Below are 13479 nucleotides of genomic sequence, written 5' to 3'. Positions count from 1 at the left end.
AAAAACATGCTAAATGAAAGAAGTCAGACATAAAAGGTCACATAGTGTATGATTCCATTTATGTGGAACATCCAGAATAGGTAAATCCATAGGCAGAAAGCGGACCCTGTTGACCTCTCGTTTCTTATTAGAAAGCTCTTTTGATTTTCCTTCTTCCATGGTCACTCTTTCTAACACTCCTTAATCTTCACAGCCTTTAAGTGCTGGAGTTCCCCCAAGGCTTGGTCCAAAGACGCTATTCTCTTCACTCTATACTTTCTCCTCAAGGTAATTTCTCTCATGACCATGATTTCAAAGATCATCTATTTGTCATTAACTCTAAAGTTTATACATAATTTATGAACCTCTTTCTGAGTTTCAGATCTCTCTATCCAACCTCTCCACTTGGACAACTTGAATGACTTTTAAACTCAAAAGATCCAAAATTGCATTTTTAACCTTCCCTCAAGCTGGCTTGGAGTTTCCTTTCTCAGAAAATGACTCCACTGTGCATCCATGTCTGAAAGCCGTGAACCTGGGAGGCATCCTTGACATGTCCTTTCCCTACCTTCTGATCTATACCTAAGTCCTGTCCTCCAAATCCTTCTACTTCTCAATGACGTCTATAGCCACCATCCTGGTTCAAGCCATCACCATCTCACTCCTGGACTGCTACAAGAATCTCAGAACCAATTCCTCACAGCCGCTGCAATTCCTTCTCTACCCTGTAGCCCTCACGATTTTTTTAAACTTTGTTTTCATTGTTGTAAAATATACATAACATGAAGTTTACCTTTTTTACCATTTTTAAGTGTACAATTCATGGGCAAAAAGCATTTTCACGATGTTGTAAGGCCACCATCGCCATCCATCTCCAAAACTCTTTTCATCTCCCCAAACAGAAAGTCTATACCCATTAGACAATAAATATTTCCCTTCCCCCTCAGCCCCTGGTAACCACCATTCTATTTTCTATGCCTATGAATTTGCCTATTCTAGGTACCTCATATAAGTGGCATCATACAATATTTGTCCTTTTGTGTCTGGTTATTTCACTTAGCTAATGTCTTCAAGGTTCATTCATGTTGTAGCACGTATCAGAATTTCCTTCCTTTTTTCAGGCTGAATAATATTCCACTGTATGAATATCCCACATTTTGTTTATCCAGTCATCTGTTGATGAACACTTGAGTTATTTCAACCTTTTGGCTATTGTGTGTAATGCTGATATGAACATTGTTGTACAAATATCTGTTCAAATCCCTACTTTCAAATCTTTTGAGTATATACCTGGAAGTGGAATTGCTGAATCAGATGGTAATTCTATGTTTAACTTTATGAGGAATTGCCAAATTATTTTCCACAGTGGCTGCACCATTTTGTATTTCCACCAGCAGTGCGCAAGGGTTCCAATTTCTCCACATCCTCACCAACAGCTGTTATTTTCCATTTTTTAAAAGAGTCACATCATAATCTTTTTAAAACATCAATTCAATCATGCAGCCCCCACAAACCACCAAAATTGTTCTTGTCAAGGCTACCGATGGCTTCCCCATCTCTAAAATTAGTAGTCAGTAGTCAGTTCTCAGCCCCTGTCTACTTGACACATAACCAGCATGTGACATGGCTGCTCATTCCTTTCTCCCTCCTTATCCCTTTGCTTGGACACCCAAGATGCCACCCTCTCCTGGTTTCTCTCCTTCCTCACAAGATATTCCTTCTCTGTCTCCTTTCCTTGTTCCTCTTCATCATCCTTTCTTTTAAATATTGTAGTGTCTCAGGGTCCAGGTCTCAGATCTCCTCTCTGCTCTACTTACACTCACTCCCCTGATGATCCCCTTGAGGCCTGTGGCTTTAAATTCCACCTACACAGAGATAGTTCTCAAAAGAACGCCTCCCCCACTGACTCCTTCCTGGCTCCCAACTGCTTCTGTCCAACACGCTCCCTCCTGAAGTGCTCTGGACTCTACCCGTTACGCTGCTTTGCCTGGTTAACTCCTGCTTCCTATAGATCTCAGCTCAAATGTTACCTCCCAGACACCCTAGAAGAGGTCCTGGTTTGATGCTCTATCATAGCCCTTGTCTCCTTTATTACAATTGCTAATTTAACCGACTGTCTTCCAAAAGAGACCATGAGCTATAAGCGGGAAGGGACAGGCTTATAATAGGTGCTTAATAGTGAATAAATGAATACCAAAATATCTGCAGCTCTCCCTTACCTCCATGACTCGTCACATGCTTTTCTCTCTGTTTGGAATGCAATAGCTGCATCCTCTATCTACCAGGAAATTCCCACTCATCTGTGAGGATCAATACATCCTTCTTTGATGCTGAGAGAGCAGCTAGTACCCCTCCATGGGCCTGCCACCCACCTTGCTCAGCTCCCATCATAGTTTAAAAACTGCTTTTTAAACCAGTTGGTAGGCTCTGTGGAGAGCCAGTTCTATGTCTTACTCATCTTTGTATAACTGACGTCCCGTGACAAGTGGTAAATGACGAACACTTGGACAGTATATAGGTAAATGACAGAATGAGTCATTAAAATTAAGTACTCCACTTTAAACCTCCTCACCATCTCCCTTTTCTTCATCTGCTGTTTTCTTTGCATCCTTTCTTCATTCATTCGGTAAATGTTTAGTAAGTGTCAGGCACTGTTCTGATGCTGGGTATACAGATGTGTACAAGACAAATCAAGCCCCTACCTGCATTCCACTGAAGAAAGAAAGAAGATGACCAAGTCCAGAAACAAATAACAGGAGGGGATAACAGTTGGCTGGAAGTGCTACAATGAAATGAAATAGGGCTGTGAGATAGAAGGGCGTTAATAGGTGGGGGCAGAGATACGAGTTAGGTGGTTTTAGATACAGTGTTCAGGGAAGACCCTTCTTAGGAGGCAATATTTAAATCAAGCCTGGATGATGAGAAAGTCCACCATACTTAGATATGGGGGAAGAGCATCTCAGGCAGAGGAAGCCTGGAGGCAGGCACCAGCACAGCTTTTGGAGGGATGGCAAAAAGGTCAAGGAGATTGCTGCACAGTGAACGAGGGGAAATGGTGGGAAATGAGTCTTGAGAGGTAGGCAGGTGCCACAGCACATAGACCTTGAAGGCCAAGGTCAGGATTGTGGAAGTTATTCTAATTGTAGTGGGAAGCTATTGGAGGGTTCTCAGCAGAGGGGTGATGTGGTTGGATTTATGTTTTTAATGATCACTCTAATGCTATGTAAAGAACAGAGTATGAGGGGTGGGTGTAGAAAAGATGAGTGGGGCATGAGTAGAAGTCAGGAGACCAAGTTGGGGCTGCCGCAGTGGTTTGGATGAGCAATGCTGGTGGCTGGAAGGGATGAGATCTGAGCAAAGGTGCTGTCTTCACATCACCGCTTAGTGCTGTGGAGAGGGCTATGCTTTAAAGCCACATACATCTGGGCGAGGCACCTCTTTGAACCTTTGATTCATGACCCGAAAACAGAAATGAAAACACCTGATTCACAGGTTGTTGTGAGGAGTAAATCAGACAAAAAGCATCCAGCAGGGTCTCCCACACCACTGGCCCTCAATAAACACAGCTTCTGGTCTACAATTCCAAAATCCAAAAGCACTGAAAACTGAGGTTTACTTTGTTTTCATTTGTTTTGTTTTTGGTGGGTGTGTAGCCCCCCATCTAGACCTGAACTGACATGAGCTATTTAGTCTTAATCATACTCTGCTGTCGACTTATACCTTTCACTGCAGAAATATGTTTTATGATAGAGTGTTGCCCCCAAACCCTACTGAGAACATTACAAATAGATAGGATTTATACTGCCTTGCCTTTCTAAAATCCAATAATCTCTGAGTACCACAACATACCTGGCCCAAGGGTTTCAGATAAGGATCTGTAGCTGTACCATTATTTTCAGGAACCAAAGTGTCATTTAGTTTAGTCACACCTATGAGACCATACATCTGACTGGAGGAGGTCATAGATCTCAGAACAGTAGTTATGGAAGAGTCCTTAGCAATTATTTAACCTGAAGTCCTATCGAAATACCCTAAATCCTCAACACTTTTAACTTTAAGTAACTGCTGATCTTCAGAATGACAAGCCAAGTTGAATTTAAGTGAAATATATGTGTAAACAAATAAGATGTTAAATTGGCAGGTTTGAAAAAGTACTTATAAGTTTGGAAAAAAAGAAACAGGCGTTTCTTTTCAACTGTTTTTAATAAATATTATTTTAATACTATGTTACCATCTCCCTAAAAGAAATCTCCATCATAATTACTAATAAATATTATGTGTCCATCTTACTCACGCCCAGAAGTTACTTTGGCTGTGCCTTGATACCCTTAGGGCAGACTGTAAGCCCCTGTGGACCCAGCCCCGTCAAAGGGCCTGTGCAAAGCTTGGCAAACAACGTGCATTCAACTAATATCTGATGAATTGAATGAATAAACTATAGATCCAGTGTTAAGGATCTTCAGGTTCAAATAAGCAAACAGAAGAACAAGAGCATAAACTGCCCAAGATTCTAAGTTCCTAAGTGGCAGCAGGGAGTCTGTCTTTTAGCTTCCATCTGGCAAGGCATTTTTAGTACTAAAGAAATCACAGGCAATAGGAAGTCTCATATTCTGGAATTCAAAAGAGAATTTATGAATCAAAAACAAAGATTTAATGAATACCTATTACATACTGGGTTATACCGGCGAACAAAACCCTACTCTTGTGAACTTACTAGTGGAGGAAAATGGACAAACCCATAAAAAATGTCACAAGGTGATAAGTACTACGTTGAAAACTAAAGCAGAGTAGGGGGGACAGCAAGGGAAGAGTGGGGTTTCTTACATGCAGGTTGTTCAGGGAAGGCTGCTCTGATACAGTGATATTGTATCTGGGGGAAGAGCTTTCCAGGAAGAAACAAGCAGTGCAAAGGCCCAGAGGCAGCGACAGTGCTTGGCTCTGCCCCAAGAACAGCCACGAGGCCTGTGTGGTCAGAACACAGGGAGCAGGCGGCCTTGCCAGTAGGCCAATAACCTCTTACAGGATTCTGATGAAGCTATTGGGGGGCGGGGTTGGGGAGTGTCCTTTTCTGCCTTAAAGGTCCTCGGGCGGCTACGGTGTTGAGAAAAGGTGGGGGGGGGGGCGGGGGACAGAGTTGGGGCGGGGGCTAAAGATGGGCAATTGGGAAACAATTGCAACGACCCAGGCAAGAGATTTTTGGCTGGGGATTTTTTTAGCCAATGTTTTGGGCAATTCAGGCCCCCGTATTTCCCATCTATCTGTCAAGCCATAGGGCTTTTCCGCTTTCCACTAGTTGCCCCCGCCCCGGTCCCGGACCAGAGCTAGTAGTCGCTTGCTCTGTTAAGAATTCTTCGCGGGAAGAAAATGACTTTCAGCGCCCACCGCGCTGCACGATCCTTTCCCCGGATCCAGCAAGGGCTCCGCACCTCGGCTGAGGGCCTCGGACAGCGTTCTCGAGGCGGCGGCGCAGGGGTCAGGGGCATCTTACCAGAGTCCAGTCCCGGGCTGGGGACGCGGGATGCGCGCGCCTCGGTGGCTGCCGGCCCCTCGCCGCTCACCCGCACCGCTGCTGTCCGCGGAAGCTCGGCGGGGTCTGGGCAGGTCGCTCTCGGTTTCGTTTTCCCCGCGGACTCCGCCTTCCTTCCTCTCCGCCTTCCTCCCGCCCTCCCGCGCGGGTCCACACCGGTTCGCACACGTCCGCACAGGCTCAGCGATCGCGGGAAACTGGCGCCTCCACCCCGAGTCCGCGCGGGGGGTACCGCGGGGCGGACCGGGCACGTCCAAGACCCTGCAGCCCCACCCCGGCTTCCGGGGCTGTTCCCGGCCCCGGTGCGGGCAGGGTACTCCGGGAGGTGGGGAGGACATCTAGGTCTCCGAGGCCCGCGACGTGGCAGGCGCTCTGTGATCAACGCTCCAGTTTCCTCTTCAACACAAATATATGGGATGGGGTTGGGGGGGCTGGATATCATCAGCTCCATTTTATTAATGGAAGAAAACTGAGTAAATTAACTCTCCCAGGGCAAAGCCAGGATTCCTTTGCCCATAACCACCATTCCTTTGCCCTCCTCCTTCTCCTCACGTTAACCAGGCTGGGGGTGAAGAGGCCTGGGGGCATAATTTCCCTTGCTATCTGTTTGCACCCATCCATCCATTCTTTCAACAGGTACTTGCCAGCTGCTGTATCAAGTACCAGCCAATCCAGCAGTTAGGAGAGCTACCTGCTGCCTTCGGGACCTCCTGGAGTTTACCACCAAAGTCCTTACCAGTAGTCCCAGATTTATAAGAAATCCTACTCACCTAAGGGACTATGACACACTCCCAGAGTAATACTGGCACCTTGACACAGTGACTGAGGAGTGCTGAAGACTGAACCTCACAACAATACTGCAAGGTAGGTGCCATTTAACAGATGAGAAAACTGAGGCCTGATGCACAGAGAAGTAAGAGCTGGTGAGCAGGGGAGCTAGAATTAGGACCAGGATCCTGTAGCTCAACATCCTAGTGAGGGTGAGGGAGAGAGGCAGTTCCACGATGGACCTCAGGTACACATTACATATTGACCATTGGCTCCAGGTATCCTTTCCCACGTCTCTTCTGCACACACAACCCCCCCACCCCCATATTGCAGGGTATCAATGGCTAAACACTATATTTTCCTTGATTTAAGTTCCCCAAATATGAAGCACTGGTGGGAGGTTTAGAAGGCAGATAGGAGGCAGAGACATCTTTCTATGGCCCTTTGAGATGACAAGAAATCTCCAACTGTAGTGGCCGTTTGCAGGAGTCCATTTCCCAGCTTCGTGGGTGTGGGGTGGTTGTTTCAGAGGCAATGGCAGTAGCAATGACATATTTTCTGACTTTTTGAAGCCCCTGAACTGTCCAAAAGAGCTTAAAGAAAGAAAATGAAAAAAAAAAAAAAAAAAAAAAAAGAAAGAAAATGACAAGCTCAAGCATGGTCAGAGGACACAAGCTTTTATGACTGCCCCAGAAGAACCTCTTACTTCATGTAGTCTCAGGGCTGATGGAGCAGAAATTAGCTACAGAGTCCAGTGCTGCAGGTAGCCGAATTTCTATATAACTTTAATTTGCAGCCTCACCAAGTCTCTTCTAGGAACACTGAGGCTATTGACAGGGAAAGAATGAGGACCTGGGAATTTGGGTGGATTTGAATGAGTCCACTGCCCTCCCAAATTCTGCTGAGTCACCACAGTCCTTCCATCCTTGTAGGATAAGTCTGGCTTGAAGAGCCTGAATTAGTCGCCTTGCGAGGACATGCTGAAATTTCCAAACGCCCCATTCCTCCCTCATGTCTTCACTCCTAGAACTAGAATCAGGTGCTAGAATGCCCCAAGAGGATACAGACAAGATCTGATCCAGAGGATATAGTTTACATAATGAAAGAATTACAAGATTTTGCTAATTTTTATCAGCAGAAACCCAAGAAAAGTGCACGGATATGCTTCTAAAGGTGACATGAAAAACGGAACGTAGTTTAGATTATGCACTCAGTGTGCTGGCTCCAGCAGCTGGGAATGGTTCTAAGAGTTTGTTTAGTTGGCTTACTATAACCTGGGCTCAGTGGTGGCCCACATTAAATGAAATTGTGATGCCAAGTAATACAGATGAAGAAATCAAAAATACTTAAGGAGTCAGGAATATTAGAGTAGATTAATCATATGCAACCTATTCCTCCACTTTCTAACCATGCCCCCCAAGAATATCCAAAGGACCCTCCTTCACCAGGCATTCAGAAATATAGTTTCATCTTTGAAAAGCTCTGTATTGGCTGTCCACTGTGCCTGGGGAATGTTGATGGGAGATGTTGCCATTGAAAAACTACCTGATTTCAATGGGGATTATGGCTCCCAGAGTGGCAAAGGCCATGTGGCAACACTTAACTCCACCCGTCCCTCCAAAAAAAAGGGCAACGGGGTCAGAGCAGTAGTCAGAAAGGTTTGCTCACCAGAGATCTTTAGTGGTGGTAAACTGGTCCTGGAGTTTCTAGTACTGAAATAGATGGCAGCCCACAGGTGTGTTACATGAGCAGATATATGAGACCCCCATGGCACTCACTCCCACTCTATCAACCCACATCCCTGGTCTCATGGGGAGTTCCTTGTGAACAGGTGACTTAGAAATAAAAATTCAGTTGAAGCACAATATACTGGCATTAATTGGAAGTGGACTGATGTATTCCGACAGCCCTACAGGGAGGTAGCCCTAAAAGATACTGGGAAAAAGGAAAATCTTCCCAGTGAGTGGAACTTTGAGCAGGTGAAACTATATTTAGTTGTCACTTGGAAGGCGATAAAGCTAGTGGCCTGGACAGTACCAGTAGCTAGCAATTTACCTGGATATTCAGAGATTTGGAAAGAGCAAGATCAGAGGGTTGATGATAAGGAGGTCTAGGGAAAAGGATGTGGGTGATCACTTGGAATGGACAAAGAGTATGAGTGTATTGGGTTCCCTTGTGAACATTCATCAAAGGTACCCCCTGCTGAGCAGACTTTTGAGAAGCAGGTGTGCAAGAAAACTTCTGTAGATGTCAGTCAGCCTTTTCCCCAGCTCCCCCAGTGCTTACTTGTTCAACGCAAATGAAGAGCCTTCGGCAGTAGGAATGGATATGTGTGACTTCATCAACATGGAGTTCTTGTCAAGGTTGATCTGGCTGCTGAGCACCCAGCCTTCCAACAGCAAAGACCAACACTGAGCTCCCAGCGCAAGTACCCCGTACACCGAAGGAGACCAGCCTGCCACTGGGTGGTGGATGGGTTACGTGGAGCCCTTCTATCATGGAGTGGGCAGGGATTTGCCCTCCGTGGAGTAAGCATTTATTCCAGGTATGGAATTGCTTTTTCTTCCTCCAGTGCTTCTGCCAGCACCATTATTGTTGGCCTTTCCAAATACCTTGTTTACCATAATGATATCTGTCAGTAAAGAACCCATTTTTTTTTTCACATTTTTATTGGAGTATAATTGCTTGACAATGGTCTGTTAGTTTCTGCTGTATAACAAAGTGAATCAGCTATACATATACATTTATCCCCATTTCTCCTCCTTCTTGCATCTCCCTCCCACCCTCCGTATCCCATCCCTCTGGGGGGACACAAAACACCGAGCTGATCTCCCTGTGCTATGCGGCTGCTTCCCACTAGCTATCTGTTTTACATTTGGTAGTGTATATATGTCCATGCCACTCTCTCACTTCGTCCCAGCTATCTTTCCCCCTCGCCGTGTCCTCGAGTCCATTCTCTACATCTGCGTCTTTATTCCTGTCCTGCCCCTAGGTTCTTCAGAACCTTTTTTTTTTTTTTTAGATTCCATATATATGTGTTAACATACAGTATTTGTTTTTCTCTTTCTGACTTACTTCACTCTGTATGACAGACTCTAGATCCATCCACCTCACTGCAAATAACTCAATTTCATTTCTTTTTATGGCTGAGTAATACTCCATTGTATATATGTGCCACATCTTCTTTATCCATTCATCTGTCGATGGACACTTAGGTTGGTTTCATGTCCTGGCTATTGTAAATAGTGCTGCATTTAACATTGTGGTACATGACTCTTTTTGAATTATGGTTTCCTCAGGGTATATGCCCAGTAGTGGGATTGCTGCATCATATGGTAGTTCTATTTTTAGTTTTGTAAGGAACCCCCATACTGTTCGCCATAGTGGCTGTATCAATTTACATTCCCAGCAACAGTGCAAGAGAGTTCCCTTTTCTCCACACCCTCTCCAGCATTTATTGTTTGTAGATTTTTTGATGATGACCATTCTGATTGGTGTGAGGTGATACCTCATTGTAATTTTGATTTGCATTTCTCTAATGATTAGTGGTGTTGAGCATCCTTTCATGTGTTTGTTGGCAATCTGTATATCTTCTTTGGAGAAATGTCTATTTAGGTCTTCTGCCCATTTTTAGATTGGGTTGTTTGTGTTTTTGATATTGAGCTGCTTGTATATTTTGGAGATTAATCCTTTGTCAGTTGCTTCATTTGCATATATTTTCTCCCATTCTGAGGGTTGTCTTTCCGTCGTGTTTATGGTTTCCTTTGCTGTGCAAAACCTTTAAGTTTCATTAGGTCCAATTTGTTTCTTCTTGTTTTTATTTCCCTTTCTCTAGGAGGTGGGTCAAAAAGGATCTTGCTGTGATTTATGTCATACAGTGGTCTGCCTATGTTTTCCTCTAAGAGTTTGATAGTGTCTGGCCTTACACTTAGGTCTTTAATCCATTTTGAGTTTATTTTTGTGTATGGTGTTAGGAAGTGTTCTAATTTCATTCTTTAACATGTAGCTGTCCAGTTTTCCCAGCACCACTTATTGAAGAGACTGTCTTTTCTCCATTGTATATCCTTGCCTCCTTTGTCATAGATTAGTTGACCATAGGTGTGTGGGTTTATCTCTGGGCTTTCTATCTTGTTCTGTTGATCTGTATTTCTGTTTTTGTGCCAGTACCATATTGTCTTGATTACTGTAGCTTTGTAGTATAGTCCAAAGTAAGGGAGTCTGATTCCTCCAGCTCCGTTTTTCTTTCTCAAGATTGCTTTGGGTATTCGGGGTCTTTTGTGTTTCCATACAAATTGTGACACTTTTTGTTCTAGTTCTGTGAAAAATGGCATTGGTAGTTTGATAGGGATTGCATTGAATCTGTAGATTGCTTTGGGTAGTAGAGTCATTTTCACAATGTTGATTCTTCCAATCCAAGAACATGGTATATCTCTCCATCTGTTTGTATCATCTTTAATTTCTTTCATCAGTGTCTTATAATTTTCTGCATACAGGTCTTTTGTCTCCTTAGGTAGGTTTATTCCTAGGTATTTTATTCTTTTTGTTGCAATGGTAAATGGGAGTGTTTCCTTAATTTCTCTTACAGATTTTTCATCATTAGTGTATAGGAATGCAAGAGATTTCTGTGCATTAAGTTTGTATCCTGCTGCTTTACCAAATTCATTCATTAGCTCTAGTAGTTTTCTGGTAGCATCTTTAGGATTCTGTATGTATGGTATCATGTCATCTGCAAGCAGTAACAGTTTTACTTCTTCTTTTCCAATTTGTATTCCTTTTATTTCTTTTTCTTCTCTGATTGCTGTGGCTAAAAGTTCCAAAACTATGTTGAATAATAGTGGTGAGAGTGGGCAACCTTGTCTTCTTCCTGATCTTAGTGGAAATGGTTTTAGTTTTTCACCACTGAGAACGATGTTGGCTGTTGGTTTGTCATATATGCCCTTTATTATGTTCAGGTAAGTTCCCTCTATGCCTACTTTCTGGAGGGTTTTTATCATAAATGGGTGTTGAATTTTGTCAAAAGCTTTTTCTACACCTACTGAGATGATCATATGGTTTTTCTCCTTCAGTTTTTTAATGTGGTATGTCACATTGATTGATTTGCGTATACTGAAGAATCCTTGCATTCCTGGGATAAACCCCACTTGATCATGATGTATGATCCTTTCAATGTGCTGTTGGATTCTGTTTGCTAGTATTTTGTTGAGGATTTTTGCATCTATGTTCATCAGTGATACTGGCCTATAGTTTTCTTTTTTTGTGGCATCTTTGTCTGGTTTTGGTATCAGGGTGATGGTGGCATTGTAGAATGAGTTTGGGAGTGTTCCTCCCTCTGCTATATTTTGGAAGAGTTTGAGAAGGATGGGTGTTAGCTTTTCTCTAAATGTTTGATAGAATTCCCCTATGAAGCCATCTGGTACTGGGCTTTTGTTTGTTGGCAGATTTTTAATCACAGTTTCAATATCAATGCTTGTGATTGGTCTGTTTATATTTTCTATTTCTGCCTGATTCAGTCTCGGAAGGTTGTGCTTTTCTAAGAATTTGTCCATTTCTTCCGGTTGTCCATTTTATTGGCATATAGTTGCTTGTAGTAATCTCTCATGAGCCTTTGTATTTCTGCAGTGGCAGTTGTTACTTCTCCTTTTTCATTTCTAATTCTATTGATTTGAGTCTTGTCCCTTTTAATCTTGATGTGTCTGGCTAATGGTTTACCAATTTTGTTTTATCTTCTCAAAGAACCAGCTTTTAGTTTTACTGATCTTTGCTATCGTTTCCTTCATTTCTTTTTCATTTATTTCTGATCTGATCTTTATGATTTCTTTCCTTCTATGAACTTTGGGGTTTTTTGTTCTGCCTTCTCTAATTGCTTTAGGTGTAAGTTTAGGTTGTTTATTTGAGATTTTTCTTGTTTCTTGAGGTAGGATTTTATTTCTACAAACTTCCTTCTTAGAACTGCTTTTGCTGCATGCCATAGGTTTTGGATTGTCATGTTTTCATTGTCATTTGTTTCTAGGTATTTTTTGATTTCCTGTTTGATTTCTTCAGTGATCTCTTGGTTATTTAATAGCATATTGTTTAGCCTCCATGTGTTTGTATTTTTTACAGTTTTTTTCCTGTAATTGATATCTAGTCTCATAGTGTTGTGGTCAGAAAAGATGCTTGATACGATTTCAGTTTTCTTAAATTTACCAAGGCTTGATTTGTGACCCAAGATATGATCTATCCTGGAGAATGTTCCATGAGCACTTGAGAAGAAAGTGTATTCTGTTGTTTTTGGATGGAATGTCCTATAAATATAAATTAAGTCCATCTTGTTTAATGTATCCTTTAAAGCTTGTGTTTCCTTATTTATTTTCATTTTGGATGATCTGTCCATTGGTGAAAGTGGGGTGTTAAAGTCCCCTACTATTATTGTGTCACTGTTGATTTCCCCGTTTATGGTTGTTAGCATTTGCCTTATGTATTGAGGTGCTCCTATGTTGGGTGCATAAATATTTACAATTGTTATATCTTCTTCTTGGATTGATACCTTGATCATTATGTAGTGTCCCTCTTGGTCTCTTGTAATAGTCTTTATTTTAAAGTCTATTTTGTCTGATATGAGAATTGCTCCTCCAGCTTTCTTTTGATTTCCATTTGCATGGCATATCTTTTTCCATCCCCTCACTTTCAGTCTGTATGTGTCCCTAGGTCTGAAGTGGGTCTCTTGTAGACAGCATGTATACAGGTCTTGTTTTTGTATCCATTCAGCCAGTCTTTGTCTTTTGGTTGGAGCATGTACTCCATTTACACTTAAGGTAGTTATCAATATATATGTTCCTATTCCCATTTTCTTAATTGTTTTGGGTTTGTTATTGTAAGTCTTTTCCTTCTCTTGTGTTTCCTGCCTAGAGAAGTTCCTTTAGCATTTGTTGTAAAGCTGGTTTGGTGGTGCTGAATTCTCTTAGCTTTTGCTTGTTTATAAAGGTTTTAATTTCTCTGTCGAATCTGAATGAAATCCTTGATGGGTAGTGTAATCTTGGTTGTAGGTTTTTCTCTTTCATCACTTTAAATATGTCCTGCAGCTCCCTTCTGGCTTGCAGAGTTTCTGCTGAAAGATCAGCTGTTAACCTTATGGGGATTCCCTTGTATGTTAATTGTTGCTTTTCCTTTGCTGCTTTTAATATTTTTTCTTTGTATTTAATTTTTGATAGTTTGATTAATATGTC

General features: G+C 42.5%; 2 protein-coding genes across 6 annotated transcripts in view; one reads left to right on the top strand and one right to left on the bottom strand.

Moving 5' to 3' along the window:
- EIF2AK2 (eukaryotic translation initiation factor 2 alpha kinase 2) overlaps window positions 1–5615 on the bottom strand; it is a 31651-nt gene extending 26036 nt beyond the window's left edge. For 2 of the 4 annotated variants that reach the window (XM_082356779.1, XM_082356780.1), the window contains exon 1: window positions 5468–5615. The gene's annotated coding sequence lies outside the window, so the exon portion shown is untranslated. Of the gene's footprint in view, window positions 1–2551; window positions 2692–5467 lie in introns of all 4 variants that reach the window. The other 2 variants (XM_082356778.1, XM_082356777.1) reach the window with 2 other exon arrangements.
- A 606-nt stretch (window positions 5616–6221) lies between these two features.
- CEBPZOS (CEBPZ opposite strand) overlaps window positions 6222–13479 on the top strand; it is a 33141-nt gene continuing 25883 nt past the window's right edge. For both annotated transcript variants that reach the window (XM_082356858.1, XM_082356857.1), the window contains exons 1-2: window positions 6222–6370; window positions 8467–8819. The gene's annotated coding sequence lies outside the window, so the exon portion shown is untranslated. The remainder of the gene's footprint in view (window positions 6371–8466; window positions 8820–13479) is intronic.

Source organism: Balaenoptera borealis, assembly GCF_965194805.1.
Source record: "Balaenoptera borealis genome assembly, chromosome: 15".
In the NCBI taxonomy this organism is placed as follows: domain Eukaryota; kingdom Metazoa; phylum Chordata; class Mammalia; order Artiodactyla; family Balaenopteridae; genus Balaenoptera; species Balaenoptera borealis.
This window is presented reverse-complemented; position numbering and strand designations above follow the sequence as displayed.